This window comes from Cicer arietinum, chromosome 5 (assembly GCF_000331145.2).
Source record: "Cicer arietinum cultivar CDC Frontier isolate Library 1 chromosome 5, Cicar.CDCFrontier_v2.0, whole genome shotgun sequence".
In the NCBI taxonomy this organism is placed as follows: Eukaryota; Viridiplantae; Streptophyta; class Magnoliopsida; order Fabales; family Fabaceae; genus Cicer; species Cicer arietinum.
The window spans coordinates 73,738,380-73,758,858 of record NC_021164.2 but is presented as its reverse complement, the minus strand read 5'-3'; the positions used below and the strand labels follow the sequence as shown (position 1 = coordinate 73,758,858).

The 20,479-nt window shown below is 31.2% G+C and overlaps 1 long non-coding RNA gene across 3 annotated transcripts; it reads right to left on the bottom strand.

Moving 5' to 3' along the window:
- Positions 1 to 15,536: 15,536 nt before the first annotated feature.
- Positions 15,537 to 19,993, bottom strand: LOC113786642 (uncharacterized). 3 transcript variants are annotated; one of them, XR_003472921.2, is made up of 3 exons: positions 18,291 to 19,992; positions 15,977 to 16,034; positions 15,537 to 15,881 (listed from the first exon to the last, which is right to left on the bottom strand). It is a non-coding gene; the product is annotated as an uncharacterized lncRNA (long non-coding RNA). The 3 variants fall into 3 exon arrangements; XR_003472922.2 differs by having other exon boundaries at positions 15,977 to 16,031; XR_012163147.1 differs by lacking the exon at positions 15,977 to 16,034 and having other exon boundaries at positions 15,537 to 15,913; positions 18,291 to 19,993.
- Between the last annotated feature and the right edge of the window lie 486 nt (positions 19,994 to 20,479).

Here is a 20,479-nt window from a genome sequence, read left to right as displayed (position 1 = left end):
TCCCACCTCAGGGGAAAGACAATGACTCTCACGCATCTTCCCATAAAATAAGTTAAAAAGAGGAACATATAAGACCATTTAACTGTCTATGTATAAATACATTGATCCAAAGTTGAAAGAGCGACAAGGGTAGGGTTTGGTTTATTGTCTCTACTAATTTTTGTGAAGTTAGAATTTCAATATATAAATATAATAATCCCTCCCATTTCAATTCCATAGAGCCAAATAAGGCTCTGAAATGAACTATACGTTATTTGTGGTTCTACATTTTGGCGGCGAAATTCAGTGGGAAAAGGAGTGATAATTGCTCGTGAGAGGAGAATCTTTCACAATCTTGCAAAATCAATACAATTAATTTATTATATGGTAAATAACAAAAATTTCCCAAATAATCAGTTACATTACGTTACCACGTTTTAATTTTGAATTTTTTTGAAAGTGTACCTTCAATTAAATAAATAAATACAATAATAATATTTGTTTTGTGTGAAGCAGGGTGTCGAATGGGTTCGATAGAAACGGGAACAGAGGTGGAAGCCGTTAAGTGCTACTGCTGCGGGTTAACGGAGGAATGCACGCCGTCATACATTGATCGTGTGCGCGAGAGTTATCATGGCCGTTGGATTTGCGGGTTATGTGCGGAAGCAGTGAAGGAAGAGGAATTGAAATCGAAGAGCACCGATGAGGCGCTTAAGCGACACATGAATTTCAGAACTTCAACTTCAAGTCCTCCTAATAAACCCACACTCGATTTGATTGATGCGGTTAAACATCTTCTTTTTCGGTCTTTGGATTCTCCGAAGAAGGAGGAACCTTTGACTTTCCTGTCGCACGTTTGTTTTTCTAATTTGAATGGAACCACACACACAGGGCCGCAACCGCATACTAGGATTGTGCAGGAGGGAGACACTGGCTAGAGTGGAGATTTGATATTCTTCAATTATCGCAATGGTAGTTTATATTTTCTAATGCTAAATGACATTTACTTTAGGTTAATTATTAGGTTGTGTTTCTATTTGCGATATTTATTATTGAAATGGATGATTATTGGTACTAAGTCTTTGGTTTGGTTGCGCGAGAAAATTGATAAAATCACATTGAATTATTCTAATTTTGTAAAAGCTATGTAATATATCTTTGGTAAAATTATAGTGTAATTTTGTTAATTTGATCATGAAATGAAATCAAATATAAGTTTAATTACTTGAGTTCGATTTTCGTGTCACTTATATTTGATTCATTCTTCGCAACGAGATTAGTTTTTTCTTATTGAGTTGGTATTTTTTTTTCTAATTAATTATTAAGTTGGTATTACTTCATACTATATTTTAAAATCATGTTTATTCAGAACTTGTTAATCAATAATCAGCCTAATCATTACTGATATGTATTTAATCCATCTAATATTGATCCAAATGTATTGCTAATGCAAAGGATTCTTGTAGCTAAACAACAAAGGAGGTTTTTTTTGTCCATTGATATTATTATGATGATATTGAATGATGGAAGTCTCTAGCTTAAAGTTAAACCACGCAATTGCTGGATTTGTCGAGGCATGACGGAATAATAGTGTATATCTGCAGTGTAAAGGGGCTTTGGCCCACGGAGAAATAGTGCTTCGTGATGAAGCTGATGATGGAGTCCATGTGCACAATATGCTGAGAAGGATAATCAAGGCAATGCAATCTCACTTGTAGTTCGGGCATGCCATACTTTCCTTCAATTTTGGAGAAGTCTATAGAATGGTTGACACACACGAGTTTCGATTCCATTTTTATGTTTCGACATGAGGTTTCGTTGAGCGGTGCAACTATCTATAATAATACACATACACATCAAATTTTGATACATATATTTAACACTTCATTTTACTTTCATCTTTTTTTCCTCTTATTACATCATTAACATATTCAATCATTTTCTTTATTTCTCAAGGTGTATTAATGTTTATGGATGTTGTCGCAGTCTAAAATGTTGAGGTTTAGCTCGAGTTCAATAGAGTCGTCACTAAAGTTTATTTTAATATGAAACATTGAGAAAACATAGTTTCTGAAAATGAATTTAAAGATAAGTATCACCGTTCATTCATTCTCACTACCAATTGAACAATTGGTAGTGAAAATGAGAATGTGGTACTAACTCTCTAGCCGAGTTTGATTTTCACGAAAGGTCGCTATTTTCTACAGAGAGGAAAGAGGGAGACGAGAAGGTGGTGATTAGCCGTGCTGATAAGGTAAGGTTAAACTATCATGAGTAGGAAAATATTAGTATCTTACGACATCGATTACAAAACAATGTAAAATTTTAGGTTAATTTTAGAATATTTATTTCTCCATTAATATAATTGTTTTTTTTATAAATGTGATGTTGCAATAAAAGAATACTCAAAATATAGAGGATTTTTTTTTTTTTTTGCGTTGGACAATAGTGCATGCAATCATACTCCTACATATCTCTAAGTGCGATAAAAAATCAAAGCATTTTTAGTAAAAATTGCAGATGTATTGATTGATTTTAAAGACATTGTGTTTTATTGTTGACAAACAAGTTAGGTAAAAAAAAGTTGTTTTGACAAAAGAAAATTAATTTGCTTGATTTAAATAATTGTTTTAAAGAGTTTTAAGACTATCAAATTGTATAACATGTGTCTCAACAACTGAATGATTAAAAATATGTCATGTCTAGTTGACTCATTTAAGAATATTTTTATTATTTTAGTTATACAAACGAGCTTTAAAATCACAAAGTTGTATAATTTATATCTTAACAACTCAAATATTAAAAAAATGTCATATCTAATTAATCAAATTTAAAAATTTATTTTAGATTAATTTATTTATAAAAATAAATTTTAGAAGTATCAAATTGTACAATTTGTGTACTAAAATTCAAAGACTAAAAAAGTATCTCAATCTTTAATAATAAAAAATTATTTTTGTTTCTGTAAGAAAAGAAAAATGTTGAAGTCTGAAGAAAAAGAAATTATATGGGTCTCGAGTCCAAACATAATTTAAAAATAAATAAATTAAAAGAATAAGAATAAAAATAAAAGAAACAAAACTCGGATCTAATAAAAAAGCTACTAGACAATAGAAAAAGAAAAGAAATACAATGGGAGACGGAGACTTGTGCATCGGATATAGAGAAGAGAAAAAGTTTCATTTTTAAAGAATAAAAAGTTTCAAAACTTGGAGATAATCATATTTTTTGCTCTAATTTGGATTTCTATTTATTCTAAAAAATTATATTAAGGCTATTCTTTGATGAAGAAAATGTTAAAGTACAAAGCTTGACATGGCAGCAAAGCAGTCTGTAAACTGATGCATCTGTTATTAACAACGAAATAGACAAAATTGAAGTACGATAGATGTAAATCAAATATTTTTCTTTGTATATTCTCGCTTTTTTAAAATAGTTTCAACGTTAAAAATATCTTTTGCCTTCAAATATCAGTTTTTATTTATTTAAAAAAACTAGATATCTTATACACACTTGATGTAACTGTACTTGACTCTTGTGAGACTTAAACGAACAACAAATTCTTCCAAAGAATTTTAACATTTTTTGCATGGCAAATTCGAATTCGAACTAAAGAGCATAGCTAAGCAAAAAGCAAGTAAAGTCCCTTGTAAAAAAACTACTAGTACATTCAAAAAAGGCCACCTTAAATAAACAAATGTACTCGTATCTTCCACTTTTTCTTATAAACTTTTAAGGTTGGTGACATTGAAGACTCGTTACTACTCCCTAAACAAGGGATAAATTTTGTTTTTTTTAGAAAAGATAATAAATATCATAATAATTAATTTAATAATTGTAAGATTATGAGTTTCAAATTGAAACATAACATTCAATTTAATAATATTAATATTTGTAAATTAAAGTATGAATTAAAGAGAAATAAACGACAATTATATTGCAATAGAATTAAATAACGATGTGCAAACTAATGTCTGATTTTTTCATCAAAGTATTTATCGAAACTTCAAATGAAATAACATAGTTATAAATTGTACAAAAGAGTAAGCCATCTACCAACAGTATAAAAATAAAATAACAAAGTCTAACCTCAAAACCACTATAATAGTCATCAATATTTAAAACGTTCATCTTGCAATGAAATGGTTATTTACTTGATATATATAGTTAAAAATGTTATTTTTGAGTTTCGGAAAACTGTTTAAAAATCACAATTTGTGTCATCAAAGATATTATTGAATTGAGTTGTGAATTATGTCGCTTTCTTTAAGACGTTTCGCGGCACTGTCTAAATTGTGTAAGACAGATTATCAACAACGAAGTCCCCCAGGATAAAACAGCTCAGATTCATTGTATCGGAGTTCCACTACACCGTAGAAATCGTTCTAGAATTCACCATCAATATGACAGTTAAAGCTACCCTCAATATGACAGTTAAAATTACTCGCAATATGACACTGTGACCACTCATAAATCAAAAGGACTACAACACAAAAAAATCTCTCTAAAAGACTACGACACACAAACCGCTTCAAAAGATTACATCACAAAAACCGCTCATAATGGTTTTAGGACCACTAAAAAATCGACGAGACTACAACATAAAAACCGCTCTAAAAAGATAGTCGTGTTATGACCACTCAAAAATCGACGGAACTATTGAAATAGGAATGTCAATTTACAAGGAAGGAGGTTTGAATTGTAAATTCACCTAATTAAAATTTTATGTTAAAATCTTAAGAAAATAACTCAAGATTGATCTGGGTTATGAAAACAGATAACGTTCTTGGTTCTGAAAATAGAAAACGGAGAACGTTGTTGGTTAGTTAAAATCACAGTTTTAACTTTTCTATTTAACTTGATAATTAAAAGGATGAAATTAAATTGAGGTAAGGAAGAGATACCACGCAAAGAAATATCTTGGTTTACCCAACTCGAGCTACATTCAGTCCTCAAATCTCCGAGATTTTTCACTAAGTGTTCAAATGGAGAAGATTCTTGATTTTACAACGTTCTTAGTTTTACATAGTTTTTGTTAAGATCAACATTGATCTATAACAGCAATCTTGAGATGATTTTATAATTTACCTTTTAACCATAAAATGATTTTTCACAAAACTACTCAAACTATAAACAACCCTTATAGTTTTGAGTTTACTCAATAATAATTTAAAGAGATTGGTAGAATCTAATTATGCTCAACTCGTGTTTGAGAATAGATTATTGATAAAAGAACTCAGTAATATGATATGGATATATGAAGAGGAAATCAAAACCGATTCTTTTGTAATTGAGAAGCTTTCAAGAATGTAAGTGTATGTGATTATAGTTGTCAAAAAAACATCCAACACGAAGGCCCCTTAATTTTTTTTTATTAGGTCCTCTATCAAAATAATTTTTTTAAAGTCCCGGCCAATTATTTCATGAGGCTTAAGGGAGGGGGCTCAGGGACTTATAGACCCTCAATATTTTGTTAATTTTGAGATTTTTTTTCTTGAAAAATTTTCAAATTTTCTTTTATTCGAAAAAATATCAAAAAAATTAAAAAATAAGAAAACACTTAAAATATTTTTTTCTCAAAAATTTTTGAGAAAAATAAAAAAAATCAAATTTTTTTCGAGAATAAAAAAAATTTTGAAAGAAATTGTAAATCAATTTTTATCGAAAATTTTTTATCAAAAAAAAATTATCTTTGAAAAAATTTATTTAACGAAAAAAAAAATCAATTCTTTTTTCAAAAAGTGGGTCTATAGTCCCACAAAATTCTAGGGGGCTTTTAGTGTGGGACTTTGTTTTTTGGAGCCTTTTAAATTATAAATTTTTTTGCCCCTCCAATATGTGGCCCATGGCCAATAATTAGAGGAATTGTCGAATTGACAACTCTATATGTGATTGATGAATTTTCTTAGCACTTGAAGTTATCTGTTTTCCTTGAGCTTGGGGTTCCTTTTATAGGCTTCAAGGAGATTGATGACAACCATTTTGACCGTTGAAAAGGTGCCTTGTTGTCATGTGTCAGATTTGACCAAAGACCAGAATTTTAAACTTTGAATGTTCCTGTTTTGAACATTATGCGTTTATGCTTCTGTATTAATAATGTCTGATATGTTGTTTCTCATTCTTGTCTATGATGATCCTTTTTTATGCACACAAACATCTTAGAGATGTGCTTAATCGATTCAGATAAGGACTGCCTTTTGATTCATACAAGACAGATTGGAGAATGGTGAAATAAGGTTGGAGAATAATAATCAGTAAGCTCGAGAATGTTTGTATCATTCTGGACTGATGTCATTATCCTGGAGAATGATGTTGATCATTCTGGGGACAACTGTTAATCATGTTGGAGAAAGATGTTGGCTGCTGAAGCTTATGTGTAACATAATGAAGAATGATCGTTTGTCACTTTTACTTCGAGTTGTGCCTTTTATTCTTTGATTCGTTTGAGTGATTCTTTTGCTCATATCAGAGTTGTATATTCCTAGTATATGAACTGGAAATCTATTCGCATTTTGCAAGAGTTTTCCTGTCATTAAAATCTGATTTGATCTTGTTTGCTGAAAATGACAAAAACGTGGAGAACATTCTTGGTTCAGTTTTGTTCATTTTTAGCATTTTCTTTAAACTGATTTCTCTTGCATTTTCTTTGTACCTATCTTGGATTATTACACTCAAAATTACATATTAAATTAACACATAATTTAAAATCATAATTAGAGTATTTAATTAACTTTTATTTATTTACATCAAAACATTAATTTGAGATTTTTCTTCAACAACTACAATATAACAAATGCTCTAGAAATCGATAGGACTACGATACTAAACCGCTCTAAAAATCGAATGAACTACGACATAATAACTGCTCTAAAATACGAAGGAACTACAACATAACAATCGCTCTAAAAAACGAATGGACTACGTCATATCAACCGTTCTAAAAAACGAAGGGACAACGATACAAAACCGCCCTAAAAATATCAAAGGGACACAAAGAAATGAGAGAAATGACTTGGAAATCAATCGAGCATAATAAAAAATAGAGAAAATAAAAAGTTGAGAAATGCATCTAACTTTGGTATACTTTTCACAAGAGTTTGAAACTCATTATATAGTGATGGACTGTTTTCTATCAATGTGGTATTATAGAGTTGAAAACTACTCAAAATATAAGAGTTTTTCAATGTGGGACTTCAACAATGTTTAAATTCACACATTAACATACTATATGTTCCAACAATCCTCACTTGAATTTAAAAACAAAAAAAAATCTAAAATAGCGTCAAACGCTTCTGTAAAACCGTGCATAAACAAATGTGTCTTTTAACTTGAACATTTGCATAATAAGTAAGATTCAGATTCAGCAAGAGTGACTCGTAGTGTTGAACTCTATCTCTGACATCAAACCCACACACAATTTTTTCATATGGTGTATTCTCAAAAACCCGTGCATTAATGATCCTGCACGTGTATCCGACTATTGTGAATGCTCTAGAAATTATGCCTCAAAATTCTATAGGAAACGACTCCACATCCACATTCACATAGGAGAGTCTATCATGAGTACTCTTGTAGCTAAGTACTCCTTTCACATAGAGTATATATCTCATTTAGAGTTTATATTACCTCATTCTATCATCACTTCAGAAATCATGTTTTTCTGATTTATAATACCATGTTCATCTCATATCACTTCACGACTTGTTATTACTCATTGAACCTAATTCTTGGGATCTCCAGTCTTTTAGGTCGGATTATCATCATGAGTAACTCTATAGGCATTAATCACATTCTTTTGGATGTATTTATGACTTTCTCATAAGTGCATACATGCTCTATTATAACACCTTCTTTAGAAAGTAACTCTCTAACAACGATTTGTTTACGAAGAATTTTTCATCTCTTATCGTTGTAATAATGATTCTCAATCTTTACAATAGCTGCGGTATTATCGCAGTTGATCAACACATCTGTCATAGATTTTTCTCATAAAGGGATCTCAACTAGCAAGCACCTCAACCAACTCATTTTTTCACTAGTAGTAGCTAGTCCTATCATTTCAGACTTCACAGTGGATTGAGCCAATATTGTATGTTATTTGATTTCCAAGATACAACACCACTAGCTATACTAAAATATAGCCACTGGTTGCTTTGGAGTCATCTGATAAAATGTTTGAATCAACATTGTATCCTTCAAGGACAACATGACATCTTTGATAATGTAATCCGAGACTCGTGGTCCTTTTTAGACATCTCATGACTCTTTCGATAATGTGTCAATGTTCCATACTAGGTCTACTAGGAAACCTGCAAAACAGTCCCACAACGTAGGCAATGTCGGGTCTAGTGCAACTATTGGTATACCTAAGGCTATCACTGATGCTCGCATATTCAGTTTGTATAACACCTTCGTCAGTGTTCTTGAAAAGTTTCACACTTAGATCATGTGGTGTGCAAGCAGGTTTACGGTCAAAGTATTTATTTTTCTTTAGGATTTTCAACATTGTGAGACTGATCCAAAAAAATTTCATTTTCTGACATAGTAATTTTGATTTCAAGAATTACACTCGCTTCTTCGAGGTCTTTCATATCAAAGTTGTTACACAACAATGATTTCACAATATTTACAACATGAATGTTTGAATCAAATATGAGTAAGTCGTCTACATATAGACATATGATAATGCAAATGCCATTTTCAGATTTGTAGTAAATATATTTGTCACGTTAGTTCACTATAAATTCATTTGATATAATTCAGTTATCAAACTTTTCATGTCATTTCTTAGGAGCTTGTTTAAGACCGTACAATGATTTATCTAACTGACATACCTTGTCTTCTTATCCTTGAATCACAAAACCTTTAGGTTATTCCATATAGATTTCATGTTCCAGGTCACCATTTAAAAAAACTGCATTAACATTCATCTGGTGTATCACCAGGTTATGAATAGCCGCAAGTGATATGAGTACCCAAATGGATGTTATGCTAGTGACTGGTGTAAAAGTGTCGAATAAATCTATATTTTCTCTTCGTCTAAACTTTTTGGCTACAAGGCGTGTCTTGTATTTATCAATAGTTCCATCAGATTTTAGTTTCTTTTTCAAGATCCATTTACAACCTATTGGTTTGTCAGGTCTAGTTAGACTCTAGAGAATCAATTTCATCATTTATTACTTCTTGCAATAAAAATGCATCCAAAGACGACAAAGCTTCTTAAGAATTTACAAGATCCTCTTCTAAAGTATAGACCGCATATTCATGTCCATAATTTTTAGCAACTCCGACTATCTTACTTCTTCGAGTTTCGGTTTCACTTTGTTTGTTGCTTATATTTAAAAGAACGTGACTTGGTTCGCTGCCCCCACTATTTCTCCATTTGACAGATAATTTATTTTTATAGAAGTCAACATCATTTGACTCTATGATCACTTTTACATGTAGGTCATAAAACCTATACTCTTTGTTGTTTACTGTATACCCAATGAATACACATTCATAGACTCTACTGGCGAATTTAATTCACTTGAGATCAGAGATTTTGACATAAACCAAACAACCCCAAGTTTGAAAATGAGATGTATTATTTTTAGATTTATGAACTCTATTCAAAACATATCAAATAAGAAATATATTATCTGCACACCAATGAGATGCATCACTAGAGCTAAGCCTACTAGCAACAACTAATTCAATGAGATTTTTTTTTAACTATACCGTTCACTTCAAGCAATTATGGTGCAGTTATTTTATGCATAATTCTAGACAATTTATAAAACTTATTAAATAAACTAGAATCATACTTGGAACCTCTTAATATTTCTACTAAATTGATTTTCAATTTCAGTTACAAAGATCCTTAACACGTCAAACGTAAAGAGATATTTCATTGATTTCAACATTCAATCAAAATAAGACATATTATATTTCAACATTTAATTTAAATATGTCATGAGTGACGTACCTTAATAGATGGTCTCATGAGTTATCTTCTAAATTTTACGGGAGTGAACCTCCACAGATTTGTCATCAATCATTTGATACTTTGATACTGGAGGTAACATCTCACACCATACTTTTTATCCTCAACTTTCTCAGTATAATTTTTTTCCCAAAGCATTCCTAACATCTCTATCAGTATTGTTGGAACTAGTAGTCATACAAATCATCAACAAGTCCATTAAGATTATAATTCTTATTAGTATTCTCACATAGGTTAATTCTCCAACTGTCTTATCCTTCGAGTTTCTGTTTCACTTTGTTTGTTGCTTATATTTAAAAGAACGTGACTTGGTTCGTTGCCCCCACTATTTCTCCATTTGACAGAGAATTTATTTTTATAGAAGTCAACATCATTTGACTCTATGATCACTTTTGCATGTAGGTCATAAAACCTATACGCTTTGTTCTTTACTCTATACCCAATGAATACACATTCATAGGCTCTACTGACGAATTTAATTCACTTGAGATCAGAGATTTTGACATAAGCCAAACAACCCCAAGTTTGAAAATTAGATGTATTATTTTTAGATTTATGAACTATATTCAAATCATATCAAATAAGAAATATATTGTCTGCACACCAATGAGATGCATCACTAGAGCTAAGCCTACTAGCAACAACTAATTCAATGAGATTTTTTTTTTTAACTATACCATTCACTTCAAGCAATTATGGTGCAGTTATTTCATACATAATTCTAGACAATTTATAAAACTTACTAAATAAACTAGAATCATACTTGGAACCTCTTAATATTTCTACTAAATTGATTTATAATTTCAGTTACAAAGATTCTTAACATGTCAAACGTAAAGAGATATTTCATTGATTTCAACATTCAATCAAAATAAGACATTATATTTCAACATTTAATTTAAATATGTAATGAGTGACGTACCTTAATAGATGGTCTCATGAGTTATCTTCTAAATTTTACGGGAGTGAACCTCCACAGATTTGTCATCAAATCATTTGATACTTTGATACTGGAGGTAACATCTCACACCATACTTTTTATCCTCAACTTTCTCAGTATCATTTTTTTCCCAAAGCATTCCTAACATCTCTATCAGTATTGTTGGAACTAGTAGTCATACAAATCATCAACAAATCCATTAAGATTATAACTTTTATTAGTATTCTCACATAGGTTAATTCTCCAACTGTCTTATCCTTCGAGTTTCTGTTTCACTTTGTTTGTTGCTTATATTTAAAGAATGTGATTTGGTTCGTTGCCCCCACTATTTCTCCATTTGACAGAGAATTTATTTTTATAGAAGTCAACATCATTTGACTATATGATCACTTTTGCATGTAGGTAATAAAACCTATACGCTTTGTTCTTTACTCTATAACCAATGAATACACATTCATAGGCTCTACTGACGAATTTAATTCACTTGAGATCAGAGATTTTGACAAATAAGAAATATATTGTCTGCACACCAATGAGATGCATCACTAAAGCTAAGTCTACTAGCAACAACTAATTCAATGAGATTTTTTTTTTTAACTATACCATTCACTTCAAGCAATTATGGTGCAGTTATTTCATGCATAATTCTAGACAATTTATAAAACTTATTAAATAAACTAGAATCATACTTGGAACCTCTTAATATTTCTACTAAATTGATTTTCAATTTCAGTTACAAAGATCCTTAACATGTCAAACGTAAAGAGATATTTCATTGATTTCAACATTCAATCAAAATAAGTCATATTATATTTCAACATTTAATTTAAATATGTCATGAGTGACGTACCTTAATAGATGGTCTCATGAGTTATCTTCTAAATTTTACGGGAGTGAACCTCCACAGATTTGTCATCAATCATTTGATACTTTGATACTGGAGGTAACATCTTACACCATACTTTTTATCCTCAACTTTCTCAGTATCATTTTTTTCCCAAAGCATTCCTAACATCTCTATCAGTATTGTTGGAACTAGTAGTCATACAAATCATCAACAAGTCCATTAAGATTATAATTCTTATTAGTATTCTCACATAGGTTAATTCTCCAACTTTCTTATCCTTCGAGTTTCTGTTTCGCTTTGTTTGTTGCTTATATTTAAAAGAACGTGACTTGGTTCGTTGCCCCCACTATTTCTCCATTTGACAGAGAATTTATTTTTATAGAAACTCTATGATCACTTTTGCATGTAGGTCATAAAACCTATACGCTTTGTTCTTTACTCTATACCCAATGAATACACATTCATAGGCTCTACTGACGAATTAATTCACTTGAGATCAGTGATTTTGACATAAGCCAAACAACCCCAAATTTGAAAATTAGATGTATTATTTTTAGATTTATGAACTCTATTCAAAACATATCAAATAAGAAATATATTGTCTGCACACCAATGAGATGCATCACTAAAGCTATGCCTACTAGCAACAACTAATTCAATGAGATTTTTTTTTTTTAACTATACCATTCACTTCAAGCAATTATGGTGTAGTTATTTCATGCATAATTCTAGACAATTTATAAAACTTATTAAATAAACTAGAATCAAACTTGAAACCTCTTAATATTTCTACTAAATTGATTTTCAATTTCAGTTACAAAGATCCTTAACATGTCAAACGTAAAGAGATATTTCATTGATTTCAACATTCAATCAAAATAAGACATATTATATTTCAACATTTAATTTAAATATGTAATGAGTGACGTACCTTAATAGATGGTCTCATGAGTTATCTTCTAAATTTTACGAGAGTGAACCTCCACAGATTTGTCATCAATCATTTGATACTTTGATACTTGAGGTAACATCTCACACCATACTTTTTATTCTCAACTTTCTCAGTATCATTTTTTTCCCAAAGCATTCCTAACATCTCTATCAGTATTGTTGGAACTAGTAGTCATACAAATCATCAACAAGTCCATTAAGATTATAATTCTTATTAGTATTCTCCCATAGGTTAATTCTCCAACTTTCTTATCCTTTTCTGTTTGCTTCACAAACTGAAACAGTTTATTGAAATTAGAAGCAACAAAAGCAAATCCAGTAATCTATTCAGTTGACATGACAGAAAGAAACGTCTTAAAATTGTTGTTTTTGAGTTTCGAAAAACTTTTAAAATCAAAATTTATGCCGCCGAATATATTACTGAGTTGATTTGCGGACTAGATCGCTCTCTTTAAGACGTTTCGCGAAATTGTCCAAATTGTGGAAGACAAACTATCAACCACAAAGTCCCTAGGATAAAACAACTCAAATTCATTGTATTATGAGTTCTACTGAGTCACTCGCAATATCGTATTATGACCATTCGTAAATCAAAAGGAATGCAGCACAAAAATTGCTCTAAAAGACTACAACACACCAAACGCTCATAGTGGTATTAGAACCACTAAAAAAATCGACGAGATTACGACATAAAATTCGCTCTAAAATAATAGTAGTATTAGAACCACTCAAAAATTGACGGAATTACAACATAACAATCGCTCTAGAGATCGATAGGACTACAATACAAAACTGCTGTAAAAATTGAAGTGACTACGACATTACAACCACTCTAAAAATCGAAGGGACAACGGTACAAAACCGCTCTAAAAATATCGAAGGAACCAAAATAAAAGAGAGCAGTAGCTCAAAAATAAGTAGAGCGTAATAGAAAAGAGAGAAAAGATAAAGTTAAAAAATGCATCAAACTTTGGTGTACTTTTCACGTGAGTTTGAAACTCATTGTATAGTTATTAAAGCAAATTCACATATGTGTTTTATCCAATGTGGAACTTTAGTATTTATAGAGTAGAAAATTACTCAAAAATATAAGAATTTTTCAATTACGACTTCAACAATTTTAAATTCACACATTAATTTATGTATTCCAACAAAAAATAAACAAACTACTGATCAAATATATATCTTGCTTTAATAATTATATACATGCGTTCATTCCTTGTATATACACGCCCTCTATTAACAACATTTAGTGCATCTAAATAAGCATAAACAACTCTAGAAAATTCATTTTTCAGAAAATTGTTTTGCCGTACAACTTTTGTTAAGAATAAATAAAGTAAACCCTAAGCAATTATCTGGCACTACTACCTTATTTCATCTCCAAATGATCTCGTGTCCCAAAGTCGCTAGCCATATTTAAGTATAATTTTTGCATAATTATAAATAAAATATTTGTATACTAGAGGAGACAATATGTGATGGTTTAGGTATTTAAGTTGAGTTATTCTAACTCAACTTGCATCATCACCTATGATTTTGTTAACTAATTATCTATATATTTCTATGATGACTAAACCCCATGTCATTTTTTAAAATGACTAATTTTTAAACTTATCAGAATATAAAGCAAGTAGGAGGTGCTAATTTTTATAACCCCTTCCAAACTCCAATATCAACCTTACATGCCATCATATACCATTTTCTATAATTGATCAATTGTCAAATAAGCTTATTATAACAAAATCTCTCATCATAGAACAACTATCATAATCACATCTATGCAGACATATATCAATTGTGCATATTTATATTTACAGTTTATAGAGCATAACAAATCTTATATTGATGGGAAAAAAATATGGAGGGTTTATGAGAGGTCTAAGAAAGTTAAAAAGGTGGCAAAAAGAGGGTGAAGTTAATTTGCAGTGAGAGAGTGCTCTTGGAGCAACCACGATCCATTTTGAGAGCATGAATGATTTTGAGCAGTCAAATGGTATTTTTAAAGCAACGAAACCACAGTCCATAAACTACAATTACCTAGAGAATGCACCGAATCATCGCCTTCGTAACTGGATTGGAGCATGCAACGCCCCTGAATATTTTTCTAAACATGAATACATAGAACATGTTGCTAACCTAAGCAAAGTACATGAAACCTTAAACGCCTACATGAATATGTGCACACCAATCTTAAACCTGCCCCATTTCAGACCTCTACCCATATCCTATAAACCTTGGAGTACGAGGAACGAGAATTAACAAAAGGAAGTGGTTTTAAATTACTGAACCAAAGGTTGTTCAACTACTGCACCCATGATTTGTTGCTGTTGTATTTTGGGATCTCAAATAGTGTTTTCAAGCACTTCCTGGTATCAGTATGGTTGCAATCCAAATTTTCATGAATCACAAATCCAAGCTACAAGGGATGCCAAGTATAGTTACTAGTGATTTGAATCCATACTACATTCCCTCCTAATTCAAATATTCTCAGCTTGCTCCAAGTGCTTAAATTGAATTTAATTAATTCAATTTATACAACTTTGCAACTATGCCAGAACTCATATTTTGATGTTGACCATCTGTCACAGTATAGTCTTCAGTCATTTTTCAAACTTGTTGAAACAATGGCTATTTTGCATAAGTGATCTTTAGAGGACAATTTCTTCTATTGAAGTCCTTACAAAATTTGAGGTTTGATCTTGGAAATGTTGCAGAGCCTAAATTGCACTCCACTATACCATTTGTACAATTTCAGCTTGTGTCAACATGGAAAGTGTTCATGTTCCTATTGTTCTACTCAAATGGAAAACTTTATATGGTACTTGGGAATGTTCATTCTTGAGGACAAGAATGTGCTTTAAGGACTTTACATGTTCCTATTTTTATGGTATTTACATATTAGTTTTTTTTTTTTTCCATTTAGTTTTATGTGATAAGTTGTTGGAATATTCTCCTTATTATAAGGGCTCATACAATGAAACCAATGGTCTTATGAATGAAACACACATTTCAACAAATTTATCTCCTCTCTGTAAAAACTGTCTAACATGTATACATTTTACTCATCACTACCGGAACTCATTCAATCATTGAGTTCTCTGGAGTTGAGTTTGAATTTTACCTGAATCTTCTCAAGAATCAATTTTAACATCTTACTGTGATATTTGAATTTTGTCCTTGCAAACACAAAATCAAGTCACACACAAACCTGGTTATGCAGAGAAAATGAAAGCAAATGAGCTGTTGTTAGAAGACAGAAAGCTAGAGTTACCATTCTCTTTCTTCACCAGGCATAATCTCATTCTACTTTTATAATATTTCTAACACTGCTGCAGCATCATCGAAAAAAATCATAAAAAGGGTGTTGATAATATGAAATGTACTCTTCATTATCAATGCTTTAAAAATAGTAACTATATACATTTAAAAGCATATAATGTTGTGTTTTCTATTGAATAACTTATAATGTCTACATTATTTATTTAATAAGAATAAAATCTAGACTTCAGTACAAATTGTACCAAAGCAACATAGCATATAAACTGGATAAATTTTCAGCAGCCAAATTAAACTGCATTAAGCACCAAATCTCCCTGATACATCACATAGTCATAAAGGTCCTCTTGTTCCAACAAATTATAGAATTACAGTTGTATAACAACATCGCGAATTGGTCAGCACTTGAGGTAATTGGCAGCAACTGTAATTGCTTAAAGAAAAACACACAAGCACAGTCATTATACCAAAGCAATCACCATAAGTTCCCAATATCTTATATTTCATTACAAAATAATTACATTAAATAAAAGCTTTTAGATATTTCTTTTTGATAAATCGAACCAATTTCATCCCTATATATATAACTTTTCTAAGAAAGCTAAGGGTAAGGGCCATTACTGTCACTACATATCTCTTGGAATCCAGAGGCAGTATATAAACTGCATAACTTGGTAGCTGCAGTCCATATGCAAGAAACACATGCTACACATTAATAATCGTCCAGAAGTATGGTCATCAGTGCAAGTTTATATACTGCATAACCGACCTAGACTCAGTTACTAAATCTAAGACTTGCACTTATAATTTTCAAATACCAACTTGGAATGAAACTATTCCCTTGCATTTGTTTCGCATAAAAACACAAACATCAAATTTCAAATTATTGTGAGAACGAAATTTATTCCAACAACCACTAAGTATAAATTGTTTATTGTGAGTGAGCTTCAAAAAAACATTCCATGTTCTCTCTTGGTCAACAAAAAGTGTAGCATTTCTTTCTTCCATCCTGTGCAGATGTAGATTTGAAAATTATCTTCGTATGATCAAGATAACTCTCTCAATGTATGTCTTTTGGATCACACATGTAAATAAGTCCTTATCAGAATTGAATTTTTTTTCTTCTTCACTTTCTTACAGGAGTTCTAGTTCTCTCCTTAAGATGACAACTACTTCCAGCTACATTGTCCATATACTTAGTTGTAAGATCATGCATTTGCTAGGACTTTGCTTTTCTCATGCTTAGATTCTTTTTGTTCTTCTGGGATGATTTTCATATTCTTACAAATTTTAGAAGATGGAGATGGAGATTTTGGCCTTTTACCCCGCAAAGATAAAGGATCGTCAATAATTTCAGAAGATCTATCACTCTCACCAACCATTTCAGATTCTAAATGCAAGGAAATATGGTAAACTAACAACCAATTTTTTAGGAAGACAACCAAACAAAATCCATCAATATGTTATATGTCAGATACCAATGCCTGTAAACTCAGATTTACAGTGAATATGCCCAATTAAAACAATGTTATTGTCATTAATTACATAATTTATATTACTAGTTTTTTAGATATTAATCAAACCAACACACTTATAAGAGCTCACTTGTATTCAGTTACTAAGTCCAAAGCTTGCACTTATAATTATCAACTCAAAATCTAGTGCTATCTGATTGTTATACAAGCACCTGCCAAATTTTATCCATTGATCACACACACCATCTTTCCACCAATTATCCCCTCATTTCATCTGATTTACATAATAGATCTTGCAGTAAAAAACATCGAAAGATACATTGTCCACCATATCATGTTTTCCACTCCATGACACTTCTCCCCTCCACTCAACACCAAACATAGTTGAGAATATTTGATATTGACCAAATACCAGCCAAGACAACCCAACAATAACAAACAGTTTGATCTCTCATGTTCAACCCCGATTAGAAAAGTTTGCACTAAGTATTGAAACATTAACATGTAGATATTATTAGTTCAATTCACATGCTTCAACCAACTAGATACATAACACGAAAGAGTTTAACACTAGAGCTACCATCAGGTTCTAGCACAAGTTGGTGCGCTATGTGTTAGTATTGTAAACTCAGATATTGAGTTTGATTCTTACTCATAAAGCAAATATAATATGTGGAGCACAAATCCCAGTTATCTACTTATCTTGTAGCATTTCAACAAGTGACCGATGTCATGACTAAAAAACAACTTGTATTTTCTTTTTAGGACTAAATCTCTTAAGAAATAGAGGAACAAAAAACACGATGTTGTGTGTCTGTATGTGTATTAACAAACCTGAGATAATGCCTTCACGAAGTGATATGCTTATTCATCTCCAACTCTTCATCAATGTTTTAGCAACTCTGAACTGAGAAATGCACCATGCTAGTAAGGTCAATGTGTGCAACCCATATGTCTCCCAAGGAAATGTGCATAAAACATTTAAACTAAAATTACGCATTTAGTATATTAATTATTGACAAATTACTAGTATTATTAGGGAAAAGACATAGCTACAAATAAATCCAACCACGCCTTCCATTTTCCTCTAAAGCATATACACCTCCCAACGATACTTCCTCATGTCCGGATCATTACATAAATTTCTAAAATAACTCATCATATATAACCTAGTAGATAAGCAGAAAGGAAGATACTATCCTGAAAATCAAATTGTCAATCATAATGAAATGGAGAATGTCTGAGGAAAAAAACTGATAGAAATTTTGTGCAGAGAGTTGTCGGCGTGGAAATCAAGAAAATTAAGAAGCAACTCCTTTCAAATATTAACTGTCACGTTTTACATCAAAAGGTAACATCTTACTGTTACACTCTAAAATGGGAGCTCACTTTAAATGAGGAAACTTTTAGTGAAGGATACTACAAATGGATTCAAAGTGATGAATGGTATGTGTCACATGCCTATGGACATTGCCAATATTTGGAGACAAACAGAAAATGGTTGTAATACAAACCATTTGTTTCATTGAATTTTAAAAATGCTTCACGCAAATTGGTAAAATGATACTCAAAAGCTGTAAATACAAACACCATTTGTTCCATTGGATTTAAAAAATGCTTCAAGCAAATTGGAAAAATGATACTAAAAAGACTAGGGTAAGCCAAAAACTATGACAGGAAGCCAAAAACAAGGATTCATAAGAGGTAAGAACTAGTATAAAGCCAATGAAAACATACACTAAGAAAAAATTTAACTATTGAATCCTCCAAATTAAGTATTCATTGAAAAGGTCCTTAACCTTGTTATGGTTTCCTCCATTGATCCCGATGCATGCATCCGTATAAATACATAAGCCATCTGCATAATAATGCCAGATGCTGTAAAAAATAGTTTATACTCCAAAGAGTTTGTTTCTGTTGCATTTGCAAATGTACTTTGGTTCAGTAATTGGTTTCTTCCTTAGAGGCTTCCTATGAAACCCCTCCCTATCAGTAGGCTAACACAACAAAAACACTCACTCCATTTTGCATCAGCAAAATCACTTCATATTACAGTTACAAAGGGACTAGAGTCATCAATAGATATTAATCATGCTTTACAGTATGAGTGAAAACTCATAAATTTTCATTTAAGGCAACAACTAGCTTTCACATTTAAATCCATCATTTTGGGTCATCAACCCGAATTTGGGACCATTGCACTCATCTATACCACCCTTTTTGAAATAATGAAAAGAAAATAATTTCACTTATCAATTCACAAAGCACACTTGCATTTGCTACATGAACAAAGAGTTCATAATGCATTTTCACTCTACAGTCATTGAGGCATCCATCACTTTAAAAGAAATTCTGTAACAAAGCATATCCATCAATTCCAGCATTTTGGGTTAGGTGGTACTAGAGTCATGTATTCACCGTATTTCTTGTCTCAAGCAGAAGATTGAATGTTTGCTCAATTAAAGTTTGTTTTCCCATGCAGAAGATTGAATGTTTGCTCAATTAAAGTTTGTTTTCCCATGCAGAAGATTGAATGTTTGCTCAATTAAAGTTTGTTTTCCCATGCAGAAGATTGAATGTTTGCTCAATTAAAGTTTGTTTTCCCATGCAGAAGATTGAATGTTTGCTCAATTAAAGTTTGTTTTCCCATGCAGAAGATTGAATGTTTGCTCAATTAAAGTTTGTTTTCCCATGCAGAAGATTGAATGTTTGCTCAATTAAAGTTTGTTTTCCCATGCAGAAGATTGAATGTTTGCTCAATTAAAGTTTGTTTTCCCATGCAGAAGATTGAATGTTTGCTCAATTAAAGTTTGTTTTCCCATGCAGAAGATTGAATGTTTGCTCAATTAAAGTTTGTTTTCTTGAATGACCAAGAATGAGAAAAATTGTTTCCAAAAAAAATTGATTTCTTCCAAAATTTTGATACCAAATAGGATATTGGGACAGAGCATGTTTACATGATTTTAATGTTCTTTTTTGTTTTCAAGCAGAAGATTGAATATTCTTGAATGACCAAGAATGAG